At 40.3% G+C, this 26,366-nt stretch overlaps 1 protein-coding gene and 1 long non-coding RNA gene across 2 annotated transcripts in view; one reads left to right on the top strand and one right to left on the bottom strand.

The window, feature by feature from the left end:
- Positions 1–14,409, top strand: part of LOC136864692 (uncharacterized) — a 161,975-nt gene extending 147,566 nt beyond the window's left edge. Inside the window, exon 3 of the long non-coding RNA XR_010859356.2 lies at positions 14,166–14,409. This is a non-coding gene — a long non-coding RNA (uncharacterized lncRNA). The remainder of the gene's footprint in view (positions 1–14,165) is intronic.
- Positions 1–26,366, bottom strand: part of spoon (spoonbill) — a 357,164-nt gene that overhangs the window by 278,917 nt on the left and 51,881 nt on the right. The gene's annotated exons all lie outside the window — the stretch shown is intronic.

The raw sequence follows: 26,366 nt of genomic DNA on the forward strand, positions 1-26,366 counted from the left end.
ATAGAATTTCTGCGGCATGACCGACCTTTATATACGAGTTTTTATCCTGAGAAACTGAAAGGCATTCTCTAATAACTCAGTTGGTTACTACGATAAACACAAAATAAGCTTATTAAAAACTGATGAGGATATTCAGCTGTAAATTACAAATGCTCAACTTATTGAATTTTCACTAGATTTTTACCCAAAAGACAGAAAATCATTTACCATCGTAAGTGAAATCTGTAAACACAACCAGCTAAGAAAGAACTGAACAGAACTTCGATTGTTCATCTTTCGTCATTGTATCCTTGACCTAAAAATTGCTATCCAATGTACATGCAAATGTGCACTTGTGAAAAAACCCACACACACAATAAAGCTCAACCGAACATCGTTTCGCATGAAAAGACCAAAATGTGACGATACTGTCGAAGATAAACTGACCTACAGCGCATATGTCATTAAAAACGAGAAATCTTTGATAATACTTATACAATATTCAACATTAGATGACGGAACCTTTCCGGCCTTAGTCCTAAGATGAAGTATTCTTGACGCAACGACAATATCCTAGATGGTATACAAACACAACTGCCGCGTGTATTACAGTGCTTTTCTGTAGAACTCCTGTGTACTTCTTAACTCAAAAATCGCTTGCCCTGTCAAAAGCCCTGCTTCTTCATTTGGAAAGTTCCTCTGTGCTTCCACCGTTATTTCATAATGCGCATATCAGTCTCGGTTACTTTGTGAGATATGACAAAGGTTTGAAAACTCAAAAAGACTAACGGTTTTTCTTATTTGCTTTAAGTCGCACCGTCACAGATAGGTTTTATGGCGACGATGGGATAGGGAAGGGCTGGGAGTGGGAAGGAAGTGGCCGTGATTAAGGTACAGTCCCTGCCTGGTGTGAAAATTGGAAACCACGGAAAGCCATATTCAGGGCTGCCGACAGTGGGGTTCGAACACACTATCTCCCAGATGCAATCTCACAGCTGCGCGTCCGTAACTGCACGGCCGACTCGCCCGGTAGACTAACAGTGTTAAGGATAGTATACTCTCAAATACACTAAAAATACAATCCTGTAAAGAGTTTTAAAATATGTAGATCCTGACTTACATCTCAGACACACTCTCATCTGTACCGGTAACAATCATTGGGAAGCATTTAAGTGCAACGGAACTTACGAATGTTAACAATTATGAAACATACAATATTTAATCAGGAACAAAGCTAAAGATATGTCTCTGTCGTTGTTTCACTGCATTTGTGATTGCCAACGTTGTCAGTGAAACATCAGATAAAGAAAAAGGCCACGTGAAATACTATTTTTGCACTCACATTCATATCAATATTAACGTATATCTCATGTATTCTGCTGAGGATTTACCATTCATAAATTAAATACGGGAAGAGTTCAGAAAAAGATCCACGAACAGAAATATTTCGTAAAAAATAGATACGCCGTACAAGAGGAAAATAACAGTAGGCCTATTATAGAAGAGGAAAGAATAAAAAATATCCATTTCAATTCTTACGACTTACTAAGCGTTAGATTACGAAATAAAATGGATGCATACCAGTTCAGTTACATCAGATTACTGTACATACCTGAATTATTTAGTACTAATTCGGTCCAGGATTCAGAAGGGTATGGCATTAAGTCGGTCCGAACTATGCAGGCATAAGACGTGTATGATATTCACAAGCCCCATATGCAGTAATCTGTAACTATACCGATCTAGACATACATTTTATAGAGTGCACGTCGGTATTACGTACTGATATATATAACAAGGGTAATTCAGCTGAATGTCCACTTCAAAATAACTCGTAAGCAAGTAATAATAATAATAATAATAATAATAATAATAATAATAATAATAATAATAATAATAATAATAATAATAAGCTAAAACCCGTCAAGACATTATGGGCAAAGGGGTAAATATGTTTTGAATGGAATTCTTTATATATGATATTCCTTGTTTTTTTTTTTTTTTTACAATTTTATTTACGTCGTACCGATACAGGTATGTCTTACAGCGGCGATGGGATAGGAAATGGCTAGAAGTGGGAAGTGGCCTGGTGTGAAAATAAGAAACCATGGAAAACCATCTTCAGGGCTGCCGACAGTGGGGTTCGAACCCACTATCTCAGCAATGCAAGCTGACAGCTACGTGACCCAAACCGCGCAGCCACTTACTCGGTGCATTCCTCGTACAATTACCTTTTGGCACTATTGCACGTTTCAAATATCGCTCTCTTGACACTGCACCATTTAACTGACCATGGCTGAAAACTGGGTGAGGTAAATAGACACCTTCAAGTCCATTGAGGTTTAATGATTGTAATACAAAATGGCAAGCGAATTGGAAATTGATGCCTCTTGAACTAAAATGGAAGTGTTTTATCGGATGTTGATAAGTCAATTCGAAGGATTAGAGCACTCTGTCCAGCTTTATCTCCATTTACCAAAGCTAAACAATTTTCGTACATACTTCTTACAATTAGGCCCTAATCTGGTTTCGTTTACGAGCTTTTGGGAAACGTACCAATTTCTAAGGAGCGTAACTATGCTCCAACTATTAGAATCAGAATATGTGGAGGCAAACCATTAATTCCAGGGATTTCAAGAATTATGTAGAAAATTGAAGTAGCTAGCTTTCATCTTTAGTATTAATATGTTGACGCTAGGGTATGGTTTTGAACTACCGGGTGCAAGACCAAGACGGGCTGAGTGGTTGAGGCGCTGGCCTTCTGAACCCCACTTGGCAGGTTTTCGGAGACGCCGAGATGCCGAGACTTTGTCCCGCGGGAGTTCTTTTATGTGACAGTAATAGTACCAACACGAGGCTGACGTATCTGAGAATCTTCAAATACAACCGGACTGAGCGAGGATCGAACCTGCGAAGTTGGGCTCAGAAAGCCAGCGCTTTGCCGTCCGAGCTACTCAGTCCGGCTAAAGAGGAACTACAACACTAACCAGACGGCAAAAAGGAAGAGGTTCGACCCTTCGAAGAATTAATAAAAGAAAGAGAACGGCCATGACGGGTGTGAAAATGAAAAAACTCCCCAGCCCCACGGTGTAGGGGTAGCGTGCCTGTCTCTTAGCCGGAGGCCCCAGGTTCGATTACCGGCCAGGTCAGGGATTTTTACCTGCATCTGAGGGTTCGAGGTCTACTCAGCCTACGTAATTACAACTGAGGAGCCATCTGACGGTGAGATAGCGGCCCAGGTCTAGAAAGCCGAGAATAACGGAGGATTAGTCGTGCCGACCACACGATACCTCGTAATCTGCCGGCCTTTGGGCTAAGCAGCGATCGCTTGGTAGGCCAAGGCCCTTCAGGGCTGTTGCACCATGGGGTTTGGTTTAGTATATTTAACAGCCAGTTTGCCATTTCTACATAGCAGTATACATTAAACAATATTGGAGGCAGACGACACACATCTCTGACTAAGTGATTAATTGTTAGCATGTTTACTGTCTTTCTGTCTTTTTGACGTATACTTTATCCGTTATAAACCAAAATAACGGTCAAAATCAGTATTCTGATTTAAAGCCATGGCTATTACGGCTGTCATCCATTTATCTCATTAAAAATATGACTTTCAGCTGTGATAGAAAAACCTAAACAACTGTGTAGGAAAATCGGACTTTATTTTACTATATATGTTCAAAACTTCATAAATTATATTGTCTGACTTCTATAGGTGATTCGTTCGTTTTCAAGATTTCATGTTTATTTAATATGCCCGCATAAGATGAAAATAAGCCCTTCTAATTTTGTAATTTTCATACGGAAATGATGAAAGAACGAGACGCACTACACCGACGCTACAGGCAGACTCAACTAGTTGACGTGTACGAGCAATACCGTGTCCTTCGAAACCGAATTAAGCTAGTAATTCGTATCAAGAAATTTGATTACTTCCCGCACCTGAACAAATATTTTAATACTGGTTCCACATGGCGACCACTTCTGTTACTTGGTATAGGCAAACCGTCTGTTAAGCATGTTCACTGGTAAATTAAATACATATTTCTTAACAAGACATTTCACTTCGGAGTCACAGACAATGCAAAACACCATACTCTATATCCTTTTTTCCAGGGCTAGAGAGTATAAGTCATATTGCATTGGGTCCTCATAGTACAAGTCATTGATTTAATTTTCGTTAGTCAGCACCAGAAAACAATTATTATTAAAACATCTTAAGAATGTCTATGTTCTATTCATTAAAAACCCTTTACAATCAGCACTGTCTCTGATTTTAAAATGTCAAACTTCTGTTCTAAAATCTAGCTAATACTGATTTATTCTCTTTAAGCCATGACATGAAAGATACATTAAAGCAGTGACCTCAAGTCCATCCTTTCTTTAACTTGATACCTTTATAGAACATGAAGTAGGAAGGGAAGTTATATCAAGAAAACCCGATGCAATTCCCATTGCTTTCCTGACCTACATTATCGACATAATATTGCATATTATTAGGCGTTACCTTACTTCAGGCAATATCTCAGCTAAGTGGAAAGATTCACTCATTGTACCACATCCAAAAAACATCCTTAACAAGTAATGCATCCGACTAACGTCTTGTCTGCACTCTCACAGTTCTTTCCAAGGATCTGAAGAAGATGATGTATTAAAAATACTAGGAAAAATACTATTTGCGCTACACCTGGCAGTCTGGATTTAAGAAGGGAGACAGTGCTAATCAAGATTACGGATGACATCATACTGGCAGTGGACGAACGAAAAGTAACTATACTAACTCTCCTTGATGTCGGTAGTTCGTTTGACACTGTTAATATAGAAATACTGTTAGCTACAATACAAAAATTTCGTTATAAACGAAAATAACGGTCAAAATCAGTATTTTGATTTAAAGCCATGGATATTACAGCTGTCATCCATTTATCACATTAAAAATATGCCTTTCAGCTGTGATAGAAAAACCTAAATAACTGTATTTAGCTCTTGACCTCAAACCTCAAAAATAAGACTACAGCGAGTTGTATCAAAGAGGACAACAGATTGGCGTCCCTCAAGAATCTGTTCTTGAGCCACTTTTATTCCTCATTTATACTAATTTGATCTCAACTGAATAACTGTAACTAACACATTTATGCTGAAGACCTTCAAATATACTCGCACTGAAAAGTCACGGATATTAACAATGCGATCCACCAAATTAACTCTGTTTTAATTTCAATTAGTTCGTATGCAAAAGAAAAATGCATATTAATTAACCTGAAGAAAAAGCACGCAACCATAATACGATATCCTAGACTTTTAAATATTCTAAACATAACTTTTCCACCTCCTCTGACGCTCTGTAGCGAAGCTATACCTTTTCAAAAGTATTTTAAGAACTTACGTGCCAACATGAATTAAACTGGAATTATTGTTCTTGTGTTTGTGTCTTCAGTCCACAGACTCGTTTGATGCAGCCCACCATGCCACTCTATGTTGTGTTAACCTTTTCATTTCTACGTAACTATTGCATCCTACATCTGCTCTAATCTGCTTGCCATATCCATACCTTTGTCTACCCCTACCGTTCTTACCACCTATATTTCCTTCAAAGACCAACTCAACAAGTCCTGGGCGTCTTAAGATGTTTCCTATCATTCTATCTCTTCTTCCCGTCAAATCGATCTCCTCTCACCAATTCAATTCAGTATCTCTTCATTCGTGATTCGATCTATCCACCTCACCTTTAGCATTCTTTTGTAACACTGCATTTCAAAATCTTCAATTCTCTTTCTTTCTGAGCTAGTTATTGTCCATGTTTCACTTCCATACAATGCCACGCTCCAGATGAAAGTCTTCAGAAACATCTTTATAATTCCTATATCAAGGGAGCAAATTTCTTTTCTTAAGAAAGCTCTCCCTTGCTTGTGCTAGTCTGCATTTTATGTCCTTACTTCTGCCATCGTTAGTTATTTTACTACCCAAGTAACAGTATTCATCTACTTCCTTTAAGACCTCATTTCCTAATCTAATATTTCCTGCATCGCCTGCCTTCGTTTGACTGCACTCCATTACTTCTGTTTTGGACTTATTTATTTTCATTTTGTACTCCTTACCCAATACTTCGTCCATACCATTCAACAACTTCTCGAGATCTTCTGCAGTCCCAAACAAAATAACAATATCATCGGCAAATCTCAAGGTTTTTGATTTTCTCTCTTGAGTTAGACATAATGTGTAGGATTTCTAGGCGTCTACGGACTTAAAGTAATAACCCCTAATGGGGACCATGTAAAATGTGAGGACGTAAGAGTGTGTACCCTCGTTTCCCTTATCCACTTTGTTTTCTGCTGACTAAGTTTCCCATTTTCTAAATTTCTCGTTCCTCCTTTCGGACTTTAATTTCGCTTTTCATTATCACCAAGCAGTATGGCTTATCCATTGCGTCTTGGGGCCTTACGTCCTGTTAGGTGCTTTCTTTTGTCTTACCCTAGGTGTGCTTGAGTGTTTCCAGCCTCCGTTTTCATTTTGTTCTACGCCTTTCTTGTCTATCTTCATCTCTTCGCATGGCCGTGTAGTATTGGCTTGGGCTCCTGCAAAACTTTTTGGATCTTTGGATCCTTCCTTTGAATGCGGATCCCCTATTTTATGAGGGTAGCGAGTGTAATAGCTGCTTAAGCTTTTAAAAGCAGAAAGTATAGTCTGCTTTACGTGTTAGAGGTGTTTGATCTTAAACATTAATGTAATTTCCTAGTCTGTAAAGGGCGTTTGGAGTATGTAAATTGTAGTTCAGGGTTCAAGGCCCTTCAGAGTTGGCTTCACTCTGGAAGCTTCAACTCCCTTTTGAAATGTGTATATTTCTATTTTCCCCTCTGTTATGGGACTTAGTCTGTAAAGGCTAGCCTATCTCCTAACTTTGTAAATTTGTAAGAGCTATGGGTGAGTTTCAATGATGGATTTGTACGACTAAGCTTTCAAGCTTCCCTGTACTTACTGTCAAGGTTTCCTTCTTGTCAAATCTTTAGTTACTGTTGGGTGGAAAAGATAATAAAAGAAATAAATATATTTTTCAGTAGATTTTGCTATCAAAACTTAAACTTTGGTTCATGATTTGTCCAGCCGTTCATCCTTCATGCTTCTTTCCCCCATATACTCCGTAGAAATCTCCGTAACACCTTGAATCATTCGTAAGGCGATAGAAACTGCTAAACACGCGAATACTTTTAACAAAGGGGACAGCCAAGTACTGAATAGATCATGGCTGCTCTCCATACTTAACTCTTCAACATCTCTCTCCTTGACTCTCAAGGTCGTGAAATGAACCACGTTTCCAGCATGGTCTTTCTTATCTTGAGTCTAGTTACTACGGAGTGACAATTGCCACTAATATCTTCGTTATTGATCTGAAGACGTTCCTGGTTGCAGGTTCGAAGGGCGTCAGCGTATAATAATTATTACACAACCTAACATCCCCAAATTAATATAATTATGTTAAAAGAAATGTTTTACCTGGACCATCAGGCGTCATGGTTCCTACAACATTAGCCTACTGACCTATTAGCGGCATCTTTAGTTTCGCCTATAGACAGAAAGGCCGTTTGATCTGCTGCTGCATCTCTTACATTATTTAGGCATTTGTCAGGCTGTTGGTAGGTATATTTTGCGAAATTGTGTTTCCGAAGGGATTTTACCGTTAGTAGATTTATTTATGAAAACTAAGAAACAAGGACGCTGTACCTTAAAAAATGATTATCCGCTCTTATTAGCGAATGACACAGATCCTCAAAAAATTCCAATCTGTAGTTTGGGTCTAAGGAGGTCGAAGGTACACTTTACTGATTATTTTTTCCTAATAATGCCACATGTTCCTTGCGTTTCACTGAATTACATTGTTGTTTAACAATATGTTTTAATTTTTAACCATACTCTGAGATGCGACATACGTTACATCCGATGGTTTCGCCGTTTTTGCTGAAGTGTTCCCTCCAAAATTCCGCCAGAAACGATGTTAAATTGTGATGCTGATTTTGATGTATGGCTCTACATTACTAAAGGCATATTGCCACAGTTCTCCACTTGTCTACATGCAGCAAACAACTGCAACAGCGATAAAGAAACCAGTGTTTGTGGAGGGGAGTGTTCATCACATTACCTCACGTCACCAATAGTCCGTGTGGTAACAAAATTGCTGTGTTTACTTACTAAAACCCCTGTGAGTGGTCATAATAGAACGAACAATACAACTGTATTCCATGAGCACCTAGACTGGAGTGACTCAGGCTAGAAGTTGGATAGATTCGGCAGTAAGGTGCTTCTGTCAGATATCCTTCAGCATTAGTAATAAACATATTTAGATTATATTAATACTAAACAAGGTAGAGACAGATGTTCATTTACAAAGCCTTTGGAACGTTGTCGGGATGACTTTGTGCCCGTCGTTAACGTAACTAACACTCAGCATATGCTTGATTGAATGTATGTCGACCACTCTTATCGTTGCAGAGATTTTGAAGCACGTAGGTGGGCAGCCTCCCTGTCAGCGACCTGCCGTGATGTATTCGTTTCCTGGCTCTCTGCTGCTCTGTGCAGTTTCATCTTTCTTACACTTGATTTCTTCCTCCTGGTATAAAAACCAAATATCAGGTTAATATTCAAGAAGTACAGAGAGATGTGTACTAAATATTTAAAACGTTACTGGTATGATCCCCACAGCCTCTCTACAGAGTTATCGGCTCTTGGACGTAAAGTTTCAGACAACCGCGATTAATCCCTTATTTTTCACCGTATCGAAAAACGTTGGGACAAAAAACTATCTATGCAATATCTTACATTGAAAATGAAATGTCGTATGGCTTTCAGTGCCGGGATATCCCAGGAAGGGTTCGGCTCGCCAGGTGCAGGTCTTTCTATTTGACTCCCTTAGGCGACCTGCGCATCGTGATGAGGATGAAATGATGATGAAGATAACACATACACCCAGCCCCCGTGCCATTGGAATTAACCAATTAAGGTTAAAATCCCAGACCCGGCCGGGAATCGAACCCGGGACCCTCTGAACCGAAGGCCAGTACGCTGACAGTTCAGCCAACGAGTCGGACATCTTACATTAATTTTGTCCAAAGGATTTTTTGTGTGCAAAACTAACCGTAACACACAGAGAAACATCGCCAGATACAGGTATCCAGCGATTTTGCCCTGACGATGGTTTTACTTGGTTTCCCATTTTCACATCAGGCAAATGCTGGGGCGGTATATTAATTAAAGCTACGGCCGCTTCCTTCCCAATCCTAGTAACTGACCACACTTGCGTCGCCGATTACTCTCGAAGTGTTAGTGTGACGTTACACCACTACAAAAAACAATGATTGAATACAGCGATTTGTATCTGGATACATGGTTTCCAGCGATGTTGCGTGTCCAAACTGAAGAGCGCAAAGGTTGTTCAGTCTGCGATAAATTTAGAAATGGCCGCATGTATTAATAAAATCAATTTTAATCGCAAAAGAAAAAGACGATGGAAGACGATAGAATTTCTAAGTGAAGGGGAAGATTATGGCGACAATCTAACGCCAGAGTTGCAGTTGAATGACGGAAGTTCATTTATTTTTTTGTAAGGGTAACGGTATCATATTTTTACCAGCTTCTTTATTTGATAGGTACAAAAACTGCAAGCACGAATTATCGTGCCGCCATCTCACTCTCTGTACGATTAGCAGTCACGCATCGATATTTAGTGACGGGAGATTCATACACAAGCTTCAAGTATTTGTTTAAAGTTTTCAAGCAATGAATTTCTGCCATTGTGCCTGAAGTGTGTGTAGCGCTAGTTGAAGTTCAACATGGATTTTATCAGGCAAGCAAGCAAAAAGCAACAAAATTTAATTGTAACTCATTAATTTTAATTCGGACAAAATGGCATCAATATACTTACTTCTGAGCTCATATTCCAACTTTCATTTACTTTGGTTCATCCCCAGCTCTCATATTAATACGTTCGCTCATGTCAGAAGAATTTGTTGAGCTTTACGTTGACGCAGATGGTTATGACTGATACGTTAGAGAATATTACCGATTTTTGCTGTGATAACAGTTTACCGAAAATGGCATAGGAAATGAGAGTGATGAGGCGAATTCAGTCAATGGTGGTCGGACAGGATTGTCTGTGAACAATATCAAAACAAGCTGCTCGGGGCTTCATGAACTGTACCCATTTCTAACGTCAATAAAATCTTATCTATCTGGTATCTGGCAACAGCTAAGCTTGACCACATTTATTAGCACTTCGTATTCTACTGGACATATATCCCCCACAAACTGTGTAACCACCTCTTTCTTTAACACTGTCTTTGCACATTAACATACAGGCCTCATTCACTTTGTCGTCGTTGTTCGTTCCTTTTACAGTTCTGTTGCGGTTCAATGATCTCTGAATATTTTCATTAGTAGCGACCACACTGTTACTACGCATAGACGGTAGGCCCTACCTTTTGTGTGGAACGTGGATCACTGTCAGGATCCTAAATCAATAGATGAAACAATGCTGTCATCATCTTCAGCGCCAAAATTATCATTCTCCTGTGTGTCATTCTGAAAAATAATAATAAAGAACGTACACTTAGAATTAAATTCTCACTTAATATACGTTTACCTACGTACAACTTCCCTCAGTCATACATTAAGAACTGTTTACGCATAAAAAACACGTTGTAAAAACTTATGAGTGTCCGTTCATATTATGACATTTATTTAGGTAATTTGTGTAATCAATTTTAAGTGCCGACATCAAACGAAGAGCTGGGGATGGATTTACGACCATACGGAAATTCCCGCGCTGTATTGGTGCGGTAGATGGTAAGCATGTGGAGACTGAAACACCACAAAATAGCAGGAGTCTGTATTATAACTACTATGGAACATTTGGCATTGTACTGATGGCTACTGCAGAAAGATGATTACAAAATTCGGTATGGCGACGTGGGTTGCCAAGGCTGGATATCGGATGGTGGAGTGCTAACTTTTACAGTAAAAGGAATGAATGTAAACTAAATTTACCAAAACCGTCAATGCTACCGAGCATATCGAGGGTATCTTTCGTATTAGTAGTAGATGGTGAATTTGCACTAATCTCACATATTAAGAAAACTTACCCAGGTTCCCAGGGAAAAGACGAATTGAATGAACATTCAATTATCGTTTTGAGCAAGGCTAGACGTTTGGTAGAAAACGTGTTCGGCTTATTAGCTGCAGTTTTTAGACTTTTTAGGAGGCCCATCTTTCGGTTAACACTTCTCAAAATTGGCAGCATTAATTTGCATATGGTAAACATCCCCGACCATACCTGCTCTGCAAATTAACTGTGCTCCAGTAATAAGGCCACTTTTGGATCTGGTATGGACGAATATCAGCCTATTTGAAGACCTTGTGTAGCGATTCCGGGAATGTTTTCCCGCTGTCAAAATTTACCAAACGTAAAATTATTTTCCGCCCAGCTCTCATTCATGTAAACAATATCCCTATTTTTATCACGGAAAGTTCTCATGCTCCTTAAATAATTGGCCCGCTAATTAATAATATTCGGACTTTCAATTAATATTATAATATGAATGAATGAATTATGAATACTCTTCTCTTCCAGTCACGGATAACCACCATCTGTGGAGAGAGTATTCGTTTACTGTAATAACTATTATATGGAGTTTGTTTAAATATTACTATAAAATACCGAAGTTACAATAAAGACAGTCACGGACGACCGCCAACTGTGGGAGAGAGCATCCGCCCATCGCAATCACGTGCAACTATTTTTGGTAGTTTTAGAATATACCAATCATATTCCCATTAACAAACTGTCACAAAACATGATTAAACTCTAAATTTCTGATACATGAACGTTATTAACATATCTTAGAAAATTGGACAGCATTGGCCATCTGAGGCATTTCCTGGACCTTAAACAAGTTATAGAGACCAGGATATGTCCTTACGCATATTCTTACTACATATGAATGAACGAAGACAATGAAAAGACCCAACCCCCACGTAAGTCACTAATTAATAATACCTCTTCCACTTGTATCTGGTTCGAGTCCGTTCGCTTCATATTAGTATGCGGAAGTACGCGGCGTGATCCTGCGGTCAGGATGCATTCTCTGCCTTCATAATGTCTACCATTCACAAGAACAATTCGTAGAGAAGCTAGGCAAATAACAGGTAATATTATGAAGCAGTGTGATCAGGAAGCTAGCGAAGGTATTCTCAAATACTTGTTGAAACAGAGTAACCTACGTCCTGTAGATTACGCTGGCGTGTTTGTTCGAAGTATCACTGCTGTTCGAAAGGGAGTATTTCTACCGGATGAACTTCACTGAATACTTCCGATAAAAACCGACCAAAATCTGAATAGTACATACTCTAATGTGATGATTTCGACAGACGAGTGACAAGAGATATTATAACGGACTTCTATTTGGTTCAGAAAGTATTTCCTACGGCACCGAAAATTCTTACTGCCATTCAGGAAGAAATGGAGAGTTTGAGGAGATTGTTGCATGACATGGGATTCAAGTGGAAGATATATCAGTTATATTATTAATTAATGGCTTGGGTGGGTGGAAGGGGGAGCTCTACATTGGAGGAAAATATCTCACATTTCGGCGAGTTATACAGATGATCAAATACCTTTCTGAGAAATATGTGAAGTAAAAGGGGTAGCAGAAAAAAAGATTTACCACTCAGCAATATGTTATACGCGACGAACAGCAGGTATCCACAATATCACTGGATGACATATTGTAACCGTTCACCATGCCCATAGGCATGTCATGAGGTCCAACAGATAATATATGCCGTTTTCCGCGACATATTTGGTCGTAATGAGTATTTTTCGACCAGACCGGGATACGAGTGGCGAGGCACCAGCTCAGAGGGCGAGGGTCTAGTTACGCGCACAGACAGAAAGAGGGCTCAGTACAGCGAGTCTTTGAAATCGCGCTCACTTGCAGACAGAGAAGAGAACAGACGCCAAGCGCAGGAGAACATTTGGGTCAGAAGGCGGAGTCTATTACAGTGTTTTAACACAAGAGCTGGATATTCTCAGCAATTTCCCGGTATATCCACTGGTGTCAACTCATAGTATTCACTTAATAATAATAATAATAATAATAATAATAATAAAAGTTTTGAGACACGCTATGGAAATTTATGAGTAAGGACTCATCTGAACCGGGTATTTTATGCTAATTAATGCCATCAGAAGATATACTACATAACGAATGTATCGGTAATGACGCATTTTAGACACAAGATGTTAGAGGCTAACCGCGCGACAGAAACGAGGGACTTCCAACGATACATTAGCCCAAGCGCCAATTTATAAAGGAAAGCCTACGAGATTACGAGAGATCCAACGATGCGATTTAAATGGAACTCGATCAGTGGAAAGAGAAATTTTTGGGCTACAATTTGACTACTCATACGACTCTGCGAAATCCTTATTAACGGATCGAATTTTCGCAAGTGGGCGGGGCTTATTACCACCACTCTAGGCGACAAGCCGGTTTCACTATATAAGAAACCCAAAATAGTCCACAGTATGCCATTCTGATACATTCGACTGCAGCTGTTTCGTGTTAGCTGTGAAACTCCAACGGTCAGTGTGAGCCAGTATGCTCAGTTATTGTAATTCAGTGTGAATGACAAATAATGTGCACTATTCACTGTGAATTATCGTGTTCAACTTAAGTCTGTGTTATATCAGACTATTCCACGTGAATATATAATCCAATAGTACGGAATGAAAGGAGGATTGTGTGTGCGAGTGTAGGTGCTGGTAATTCCCATATTAACACACTCACATATTAAGGGAATGCATACTATTAGAGTCAGTGGCGGCTTATGTGTATAACACTTGGAGAGCGGGTAGCTTCTGTTGATTGTGCGAGCGTAGTAAGATGCCGATATGTTCTACGAATTATTAGTTGCCGTGATTAAGAGAAGTGCAGTGTCGATAGCCGTTAATCGAGCTAATAGGAAGTATAGACAGGGAACAGTGTCTCAGTGAAAGTGTGGCACTCGCTACAAAGACTTAATCGTTACTCGGTTAATTCACTTGAGTCCATGAATGTGTCTAGCCATAGCAGGTTATTTGATGATGCATAAAACATTACATGATTAATAAATTTCCCATTTGCCTATATGTACGAAAGTGGTCGTCGGACCCAGGAGAGGAATCTACGAGAGTCGGGCCCTGTGCCTGCATTCATCTCATCAGGGACCGCCCAGAATGTCCAACGACAGTCTGCACATCAAGCCATCAGGTACGGGACCCAGAATAAGATGAACCGAGGACACTCCAATAACGAGGCTTCCGTGATGGCAGCATAAATCCCCCAGCTGTACCTTCTGATGACAGCCGACTACAAGCAGAAGCGTTAAGTGCATTCCATTGTTCTAAGCATAAATTTCATACCGCCCGTAAAATGTTAAAACTTGTATATATAATTTTCTCTATCATGTAAATATCTCGAGGATAAATGAGTGCCATAGGCGTGTTTCGAAGGGAGTGAAGCTTTTTATTAATAGGTCTTTATAGGGGTTTTTTGTGATTGGGGTAATCACAATTTTATCCCGTGTAATTTCTTGCATGAATTAATTATAAGGCCCCTAGTGTGTGTTGTGTGTGAAGCATTTTAAAGATGGGATTAATACTTCAACAGACGTTCTAAATCACTACTGTTCCATTAGTCGTTGTGAGTAGTCATAATATTTCAAGTATAATTTGTTTCAATGCTTCACAAGTAAGGCAGGCTATTACGACCCCTTTTAATCTTAAAGGTGCAACCAGATGAAGGTGAAGGCACGATTCGGGGTGCGGTCCATGATTTATATAGTACGCGAGTGATGTGGTGTTAGTTAAATTACCTCGTAAAATAGTCTTCGAAATGAATGAACAATGTGGTTTGAGATACTAATGTGTGAGGGAAGGAGAGATGGCTAGTATGGTAGTGATTGGGATGACAGACCAGAAAGATGAAAGAATAATATGAATATTATAATCATAGTAAGGCTGACTAGAGCGGGTCATTGATAAATTATATTTGGTAGCAATAAATGATGATGTGCCTGGACAAGGCGAAGGACGTACGAAGTGAATTGTGTAGATGGGCTGGGAACGAATGAGAAAGTGTTCTACCAACTGACGAAAACAGGCGGCCGCTCAGAGAGAGAGAGATTTACGACCCCCTAACGCGAAGGATTGCTGAGCCCGGAGATGGGTTCGCTCGGCTGTTAAAAGCTCGGGGCATTCATACGAGAAGTCCGCTCCACCTGACCACTGTCTTAAGATCCACATGCAAATTATATATTACCACCAGCGTTGTAAACTCGATGTTTCATTAGATGAAGTGATTCCACCCATCTTTTTATTAAATGAGATCGAAGATAGGGTTTTCAGACGTGCACCCCGATGCCGGAGAGCATGGGTTCGATACCATGTAGTACTGGCAACCACGGATCAATACCAGGAGACCTGGAAGGGTCGTTGTAATTTCAGGTAATTATTCTTTTTATACTCATATGCTTATATTATTCAGTGATGTTTATGGTGTATTACAGGAAACCAACGTTGCTTGGGTCCACTTTGTGATATAGTATGACAATGTATTCTGGAGAAACATGCATACAGATACTGCAATAATTCATTAAGGTAGTCAAATAAATCTAGTATGCAAAACATGGTGATATGATTTTTTCATGATTATGGGAATGTGCGTAACTTGCAACTGTACAACAGGGTTACAGATTTCATTCATTATTTATTATTATTATTATTAATTGACCCGATTCACTAGATTTTATATTCTGTTTTTCATCATTTAGACTGTAATAATTAGGTATCACACATATTATATTATTTAATCATTGGATAAGGGAATTTTGTTTGTAATTATTCTGTATAGTAATAAGTGGGATTTGTTGGTTTGAGATAGTCATGCTGTAACTTGCAACTGTGGCCAGATGAGCTGGCATATTATTTTGCAATCGAGGCTAAGTTTAACCGAGACTGTGTGAGGCAAGTTAATTTTCCGCCGACACATGCTATATAGTCATCGTTTGTAAGCGTGGTCAAGTTTTAAGACACATGACTGATGACATCAGTGCGTGGTCATGTGGTTTCAACCGAGTGTCTTTATTCGCTAGCTGCCGTGTGTTTAGGTGGAAGGGATGACCAGATAGTAGGGAGATGTGTGGTCATTACGAGTTTATAAAAGTAGAGGTAAGAATAATTGGCCAGTCTAAGAGTGGTGATCAGAGCTAAGAAGTGGTCTAAGTGTTCTAAGGGGTGTTTGAAGAGGTCTTAGAATCGTCGAAGAGGTCTACGAGTGGTGGTTTGATCTGAGTAGAGACTGGTACTGGGCTGATAGTAAAACATCATCTACTTGTGAGGATGGACTTCGCAATGTAAGTTTATTTAAGTTCATTCATCAGAGATTCCTGTATATTGCCAGATGTGTGAGTTTATCACCTCATGCCTAGAGAATAATTGAGATAAGAGGCATGCTTTCCGAATTTTGTTGTTTTTACAGCAACTGGCGCTCAACAAATGTAATGTACATTGTGTGAAAGAGATTAAGGTGTAAGAGTAGTGGTAGTAGTAGTCACAAACTGTATTTCATTAAATACCTCACCTCCATGAAAGATACCGAATAAGTATATTCGCTTCACGAGAGGTGTCATCCCAGTGTATATATTTAAACATATGTTTGTTGTTCAGTAATATAACAGATACCAGCGGGTATCGATAATAAAATAAGGGGACACCCTTATTCAGTGCAAAGTTTAAATTCCTAGGTGCGTGTTTACATGATTGGAGATGTCAAATGATCGTGAGATATAAAACACACTGCTGTGGACGTGGAGGCACCCTCCAGATAGTTGATTTATTATATGTAATTATATGGCATTGTCTGGTATAAATTTATTCTTGTGACTCTTATCAGTTAATTAAAATTTATGTTCGATTGTGAACATACATTCTTCTCATTCCAGAGGTTGGTGTATTCTTCTCATGTTATAAAGAACACCCTACTTTCAACATATTAAAATTAAGAGAGGTGTCATCCCAGTGTATATATTTAAACATATGTTTGTTGTTCAGTAATATAACAGATACCAGCGGGTATCGATAATAAAATAAGGGGACACCCTTATTCAGTGCAAAGTTTAAATTCCTAGGTGCGTGTTTACATGATTGGAGATGTCAAGATATAAAACACACTGCTGTGGACGTGGAGGCACCCTCCAGATAGTTGATTTATTATATGTAATTATATGGCATTGTCTGGTATAAATTTATTCTTGTGACTATCAGTTAATTAAAATTTATGTTCGATTGTGAACATACATTCTTCTCATTCCAGAGGTTGGTGTATTCTTCTCATGTTATAAAGAACACCCTACTTTCAACATATTGAAATTAAGTGCCCATTTTTATCGAACAGACCACCGACCCGTGTGCTCTTGAGCTTAGCCGTTGAGACAGTGAAAGTAGGTAGGATGGGACTTCGATGCCCAGGATTGACTTCCGAAGTCTTCATCTAACGTATTGCCATTCAAAGATTTATTTGTGAAACTAAGCTGCTTTAATGATGCCCTGATGAGCCCGGGACATGTGCAATATAAATTCTCAGTTGTTTAAGTTGTAAGAACATCATTTTTAAAAAGGTCTGAAATATTGTTCTCTCAGGTATTTCTGCATTTATTATTATTTGATGGGACTTATTATTATATTCGCTTCACTGGGTTAAAGATAATGTCGATAATGCACATATTTTCTTCTTCTTCCTCCTCCTCCGCTTTCCCCAAACCTGTGGGATGGCGAGTGCGAACTGCGTCGCACATGTGGATCTGGCCCTATTTTACGGCCGGATGTCCTTCCTGTCGCCAAACCTATATGGAGAGATGCAAGTACCGGTACTATTGCGTGTTTCTGTGGTGGTTGGTAGTCGGGTGTGTTGGGACAAATACAAACACCCAGTCCCCTAGCCACAGAATTAATCAGACCCGGCCGGGACCCTCTGAACCGAAGGCCTTAACGCTGACCATCCAGCAAAGGTAATTGTTATTTCAATATAGATTAATGTTTTCTACTTGTATAATTGGTGAAAATTAACCTGAATTTTTTTCCCTAATACGCTCCCAAGGCCCCGGCCTGTATATTCCTCTCCATGTAAGGCCGTACACTAAGGGTGCAACCTTACCCTTTCTCCCCTGTAATGTTAAGGTAGTGATTTATAGTTACTTTTCTTGCTGTTGGGTATTTTGCAGTTATTTTTGTGTCGTAACCATACAGTTCAGGACCCTACTTGCCGATACGACGTCTTACATTTACCGTTAATCTGGCACGTCCTTTACAAAAATCAGGTCAAGAAATGCTTATACATTGCTACGAGCAATTGAAACACGAAGACAACGAAGGTATCAGTCGTAGTGATACGAACCTAATGACAGGAGTTTCAAAATTAACTGGGGCAAGTGTTTGTTTTTATCTTATTTCTATGATAAGTTTCTGACATAATGACAATCAGTTGAAATGGAGCAGTATTTCATTCTGAACCTAACCTAATCATGTATACCATGTCTTGTGTCGACTTTTATACGGTTTGTAGACTTAACCTTCGTGTATTCACGTTGACATACGGCATATATGTGTGTAATACATTTCCTTGTGTGTATTCTTACAGCGTAATTTCGGCTTAGTCCGAAAAGTCATAATAAATTTCAAGAAGCGAGTTGAATTTTCTACCCCAGGTAAACGCCGGAAGCGTGAACATCCAGTAACCGGCATAGACAGATTTTCTAAGGAAGCGATAGCAAGGTTTATTTATGACAAATTACATAAAGGTAAGGTAACTTCACAAGGAATCTATTGCAACATTATTTATAGAAACTGGCACGCAGGTGAGATAACCTCCCAGAAATGTTTTGTGCATGCATTGAGATACAGCTCTTTTGAGCCCCTTGTAACTCTCTCTTTTCTTCCCACAGAAGTAGTTGTAACTGTAAGAAAGGTTTTCGACCACATGAAAGCAAATTATGACACGTATTTGTACAAGGGCTCAGAAATATCGTTAAGAAGAATTTTGAAGGCCATGGGATTTATGTGGAGTAAAGGGGATCCCTATGCGTACGTTAGAGAAAATGAAGACATTTGTTTTAAGAGATCCTGTTCTCTGAGGGAATACATGCGTAATCAGGACAATGAGAAACCAAAACCTGTTGTTTTCTTGGATGAGACTTGGATGTGTATGAATGGTGAATATATGTTATATATTTTATATAAAATCATATAGTAATTTATCTTCATCAGGTGTCTTTGGTTTCAAATGTGCATTTCTCTTTCAGGGTCACCCACATATTCCTGGAATAAACCACACAAATCTGGACATGATGTTCAAGGAGTAATTCGTCGACCTGTGTCCGAGATGACTTTGCTTTTTAAATATTAGTATTCATGTTTATTATATTTGTTTATTCATACCCCTGCTTTGTAATTCAGTGACTATGGAATGGCTCTTGATGTTGTAAATTATATTTATATTTAGTTGTATTTATTTCCTTTTTCCTTATTGCACACTTTTGTTATTGTTATTATTACTACTACATATCCCTTAACATGTAAATAAACTAATATTTAATACAGTAAATTATGCTTATCTCTTTGGATTCATTTTTTTCGTTGCATATTCTTTTTGCTATGACAACATGACTTCTTTATGATATAAATAAATATAAAATAAAAGTATTTATTCCCAAATATATTTGTTATGCGTGCACCACTCAAACAAACAACTAGGAAAGTACCTTTTATTATTAAGGTGCATAATGTTCTTGCATACATGTATAATTGAAGAACTGAAGATCCATATACAGGTAAGTGGGTCGCCCATGTGGTAGGCCTATTACGCGTCATAGAAAACTGAGTGAACTGGCTGTGCAGTTCGATCACATTGCTGTGAGCTTGATTTCAGGAGATGGTGATGGATTCGAACCCCACAGTCGGCAGGTCTGAAGTTTTTTTTTTGGTGGGGGGGGTTTGTTTCCCTCATTTTCATTTCAGGCTAGTGCTGTGGCTGTACGCTTATTTACATTTTAAATCCTAGCCCTCTTTCCTATCCCATTCTTGCCTCACAACCTGTCTTCATGTGATTTAAGCCAATATATATGTAAAAATCTGGTAATGTTGTTTGACTCATAGTGCTCCTGTACATTTCCTGGGTTTCCGTAATGTTGTAAGCTTGAGATACACCAACTTGTAAGCTGAAAATATGTTTAAAATGCCCCCCATCCCCTACTGTTTATTGAAGAAAGAAGACAGCATCCAAGCAAAAAGAAGGACACCGGGCTGAGCGGCTCATCAGACAGTTGGTATTTGAAGGTATTCAAATACATCAATCTCATTTCCGTAGATTTACTGGCACGTAAAAGAACTCTTGCAGGACAAAATTCCGCCATCTCGGCGTCTCCAAAAACCGTAAAAATACTTAGTGGAATGTAAAGCTATTAGCATTATTATTAAAATGGAAGGACAGATATGTCCTATGTGGCAAGTCTTTGAACTTACAGAAATCGCAATGAATTATACAATCTATATTCCCTCTCCCTCCCCCCTCCCTTTAACATTACAGTTATAGTAATGCGTACATCAGATTAAAAGCAGGAAATGTTTAATGTTTAAATGTTTAAGTGAAGGAGAGAATGTATGATACTGCGTATACAGCAGAAACATGCTGACACCTAAGACATATTTTACAGGAAATTTACTCATTTACATTGTACTCTTAATTTACTATTTAATAAAAGTGCTTATAATTATTGTTTGACTTTCACTCATTTTTACTGCACTGTTAATTTACTAATCTTAGGCTTTCATCTTCCGCAAGGTATCTCCCACTGACTGTGATACGGCTATTTTTCAGACTCAAATTACCACCTGAGTCTCCTGCAAGTATTTAACTTTTATGATGCCAGGAGGTTCAATTACTGGTCTGTCATTGCACGAAATCGGACACTTGATTTCTAGAACCTTGGTAATATGTCCATCCTTTCCTAGAACCAACCCATCCGGTGTAGCACAAAGCCAGGTTTGCTTACGGGTGTTTACCTCCGAGGTTAGACATTCCTTTTTTTTTCCTAGTTGTTTTACGTCGCACTGACACAGATAGGTCTTATGGCGACGATGGGACAGGGAAGGGCTAGGAGTAGGAAGGAGGCGACCGTGGCCTTAATTAAGGTACAGCCCCAGCATTTGCCTGGTGTGAAAATGGGAAACCACGGAAAACCATTTTCAGGGCTGCCGACAGTGGGGTTCGAACCTACTATCTCCCGAATACTGGATACTGGCCGAAATTAAGCGACTGCAGCTATCGAGCTCGGTGTTAGACATTCCAATCGTGTTAGTCACTCGATATGATGCTTGTTGTTTAAAGGGGCCTAACATTTAGGTCATCCACCCCACACAATATTTAAAGCGAAGTACTCTTTCAGGGCAATGCCCTCAGTAGCAGTGATAAATAACATTTCTATGAGCCTCGGGGAATATCGCAAGGATTTTTGTGGTTGTTGCTAATTTGCGAGTGTTCCGCGTCCTACAGGCCCGATGGGCTAGAGTTGAAGCGCAAATGCATTGTGACCGTAGTGATCGTGCTCGCAACCATTCATCACATTCACTTGGAAAACGAGTTTTAAATGCATTATCAGGTATTAGTTCTGCAGGCACCATAAACGTATAAAAATCGTCACTTAAACAAACTCTCCATAACTGAAAACTATGGATGTGTTTTGAAGTAGCAGCAGCTCGTTCATGAGTTTATTAAAATTTGTAATTATGCCAATGCTGACACTATTATTGCACAACACATCACATAAACTTGCAGCTACTGATTCCGACTGTGTTTTCAACTCATATGTAACCATATCAGTCCATCGTGAATTATCTACATCTGATATTCCTATCGCGTCGATGGTAATAACAGCACCCTTGTAAATTCTCGCCCTCTTCTTGGGAGAGATCTTCAGCCTTCTTCCCTTTCACATATTTTACGGACCCTGGAACATGTAAAATCTACACTGTATTAATCATATTTCGAGCAATTCAATTTATTACATAATTAACAGCGATAAGACTACATGCCAGCTGTTTTCAAATTTGGTTTCCCATTCTTGTGGCAAATTTGCGTACTAAATCCTGAATCATAATCGCAGCATTGTATAATGGCACATACATTTTGACAGTGCCCTCCGGCACTAGCCACACAATTACAATATGAATCAATACATCGTTGATTGCCAAGCTATAATAGAATCTCGAAATGCTTAGACTTCACCGACTCACATAACATGACAATGTAAAATATACACTGCCGGAAAAAACATGCAACAACCTCAAGGGCAAAGTCATTTTTTCACAAGCGATGTGACAGGTAATTCATCATTGCAGAACTATATGATAAAACATTCAGACCAAATGAAGTACACGTCACAGTAAAGGGTGTCCAAACAGTCGCATCAATACACAGTGTACCCTCCTCTGGCGGCAACGCAGGCGTGTATTCGCGCATGCAAACGATCAAAAAAGGTGCCGAATGGCATCCTGCGATAGATTCTCCCAAGCAACTTGCACCTTTAGATACAATTCGACTGGTTCTGATGATGCTTGTTGTTTAAGCGGGCCTACCATCGAGGTCATCGGCCCCTAATGGTACGAAATGAAACGACAAATTAAAAGCCCAAAAAATATAAACTGATCACAATTCAAAACGTGCGGACGAAGAATGAATGGATGGATATGAATTTAAAACGATCAGTGGAAGCGACTCACAGTGCCTCACATGCACAGAAGAGGGCGCAGAACAATAGTATTACTGACCAAGGGACTGCTTCTATAGCACAATACGGAATCGATGAATACTTGTAGTCAAAAGGAGTCAAAAATCCAAGTCATCGGGCCCTCACAATGGTACTTATCGCTAGAAAAGTAGAACCATGGTATTTGTCATGTTGCGGTACTTAATCAAAAGTAGCGTAGACTCGCGGTATTCCACACATTATGGTACTGCTCACAGGTAATGAAATTCGCACATGTATTACAGACCTACTGATTTTCGCACATTGCGGCGCCATTGACAGGCAACACAAACCTATGGTGTTCATCACCTAAGTGTACTAACCACAGGGACTCGTATTATCCTGTGGTGTTCCTCATGTAGTGGGTACTGATCATAGGCAAGCTAAAACCATGGGTTCCGTCATCCCATGGTGTCGCTCACAGAGTGCTACTAATCACAAACCTATTTGGTATCGAACATAGTGGTACTACGCGCAAGTAAAAGCGACCCATGGTGTTCCCCGCGTGGTGGTACTAATCACAAGTAGTTTCGTGGTTCTAATTTGATCATCCTTTGGTTCGCCCCTTTTAGTCGCCTTTTACGACAGGCAGGGAGTACCGTGGATGAATTCTTCGCCTGCGTCCCCCACCCAAAGGGTGTTGTGTGTTTAGTCCGCGAGAGGTATTTTATTTCCCTCAGGTTAGGACCTCCCTATCCGCCACCTGGGACGCGCCACGTGGGAGTATCACCTCTCCCCCTGCTACGCCAGCGTAGTAGGTTCGTGGTCGACTGGTTCTTGCAGGCTCTGGAGAACGCGTTTAAGTTCCCACTTCATTATGTCCCATACGTGTTAAATTGGCGAGAGATCTGGCGATCTTGCTAGTCGGAGCAGTTATTGTACACCACGTAGCGTCGCAGCAGCTGTATGTGGACGTACATTGTCCTGCTTAAAAAGCACATCACCTTCCTGTTGAAGAAATGACAGTAGCACGAGGACAACAGCCTGTGCAATGTAGCGCGCACTGGTTACGTTACCCTTCAGATACACCAACTGTGACCGCGAGTTGTAACTGATGCCCCCCTCCCAAACCATGAATCCTGGGGTGGGACCTGGGTGTCGTGGGCGAATTCACCCTGGAATAGGACGCTCACCAGATCTACGCCGTACACGTGTACGCCCATCACTTGCATACAGACAGAACCTAATCTCGTTACTGAAAACAACAGACCGCCATTACCCTCTCCAGTCGACTCTTTCACGACACCAGAGTAGCCGTGCTTGACGGTGTCGTGGTACAAGTGGTAGACTGGTCAGAGACACATGTGATAGTAATCCTACTGCAAGCAGACGGTTACCAATGGTTTTTGGTGACACACCAGGTGTAATATGTGACCGGATTTATTTCCTGGATGACGTAAGGTTGGCCACCGCTGTTCGCACACTGCATCGATCTTGACGTGCGTCTGTACTACGCGGACGTCCAGAGCCTTGTCTACGGGTGTGGGAACGTTCCACAGACCACTCCTGAAAGCAACGACACACCACCGATACATCGTGCCCAACATTTGCACCGATTCGTCGATACGTTCATTCAGCTTCCCGCAGGCCCAGAATGCGATCCCGTTCAAATGGCTTCAGTTTTCAACAGGAGCATGTACTCGTCTTCTGGGCATGGTTGTTCCCTAGAATGAATCTTGCAAACTCTGTTCACCTCTAACCTTAGCAAAGTTACTGCCTGCAGAGGCAAAACAGAGTGCGCACGGACAGGTCTGCCGAGCGCCATGTGATCGCCGATGTCTGTAACAAATGATCCACTTTCCAGCAACCAATCGCTTTCCCCCATTTTCGTCTATCTACGGAGGAAGAGCAGACCACTCATGTTCCGGCCTGATAACATTCGGTGCATGTTGTCAGTCACGTCAACATGCCTAGGCGACTAATCACACAGTTACACGAGGCACGCATCGTCGCACTGATCCAGGAAGGCCTAACGAAGAGAGCACTTGCAAACCGAATGGAGTCAACCAAAGTTACGTGTCCCTAGTACGGAGAAGGTATCAACAGTTACATTTATGCCGGATCGTCAGGTCAAGCCGTTCTCGCTCCACAACAGCAGCTCAAGACAGTTTTGTTATCATAAGCGCCACAAGGCGCTCGATGGCTAGCGCCACAAAGCTCGGACCTGGCCTGTGACGGGCTTTAGGTGTGCAAGTGTCCACCCAGACCATCAGGAATCGTTTGCATGCGAGATGCTTAAACTCAAGGAGCTGCTCATCAGAGATGGCCCCAAGAACACCATGAACACGTGCTGAGTGGCGTTTTGTTCTGTTTACGGACGAAATGAGGATCGCCTTCCACCCCGAGAGTCGTCACCCAAGGGTCTTGAGATGTAAGGGATATCGTGCCAGGCTCCAGCATGTCCAAGAAGTGCACACACATTTCAAGGAGGGTCAGTCATGTGTTGGGGTGGGATAATGCCGGCAAGGCGAACGCCCCTCGTGCCTTCTGACGGCACAACAATGGCGGGCGAGCGTTACATTCCGTGAAGTGCTAAGACCAACTGTGCGTCCATTCCGTGAAGAAATCGGCGATGAATTCATTATTTTGAACGACAACGCAAGCCTACAATGGGCGGAGATGGTACAAACTTTCCTCCAGAAGTCCGATTTTGCCCGAATGGAATGGCCTGTGATGTCACCGGACATGAACTGTGTCGAATATGCATGGGATATGTTGAAGCGTGCTATTGCTCAGCGTCCACACCCTCCCATAACCCGCCAAGGATCATCGAGGCCACCGTCGAAGAGTGGGATCGCCTCTCTCAAGCTGACGTGGATAACTTGATCTGTGGCATGCCACGGGTAGTACGAGCCCTACTGGACGTCCATGGTGGCCATGTCTCTTATTGAAATGTCACAATATGGCAAAATGTAAACACTACTCGTCCCTATATAAGGGGTCAAATTTATTTCTGTATGCCTTTTGCAATTTTCTTTTTAACATGAATAAACTGTTCATGCGATTGCAGTATATTTTGTAATACCCTAGCTAAAAATTCCAAAACAAGCTCGGCATCATGGCGAACAACCATTATGCAAAAGTTTTTGACGTGCATATATTTTCGCTAATAATACTTGACAATTACACACCGCTGCTCAGCATGTGCTATTCCGGATAGTGTGGATGCATAGCAGCTTTCTCATGGGCGACAAATAAGCCCACCATATAATATGTCATAATAAGGGACCAGAATTTGAAGGTAATCCTTTCTGCATATTTCTCATGAGTGAAAAATACACGCACCACTTAATATGTCATAATTAGAGACCAGAATTAAAAGTAATCCTTTAAAAAAATTAAACACGAAACATGAAATCACGGTGTTCAAACCTGTTTTCAAACGACCAAATTAAGGGGAGGTTGTAAGCTGCTTTGGGTCAAAAAAATCGAATTTTAGATTTTATGTTATTTTGATAGCCTGAAGTCCAATTTACAATGTACGTATGCTTCATTGCTGAAAA

This window comes from Anabrus simplex, chromosome 2, assembly GCF_040414725.1.
Source record: "Anabrus simplex isolate iqAnaSimp1 chromosome 2, ASM4041472v1, whole genome shotgun sequence".
Taxonomy (NCBI): Eukaryota; Metazoa; Arthropoda; class Insecta; order Orthoptera; family Tettigoniidae; genus Anabrus; species Anabrus simplex.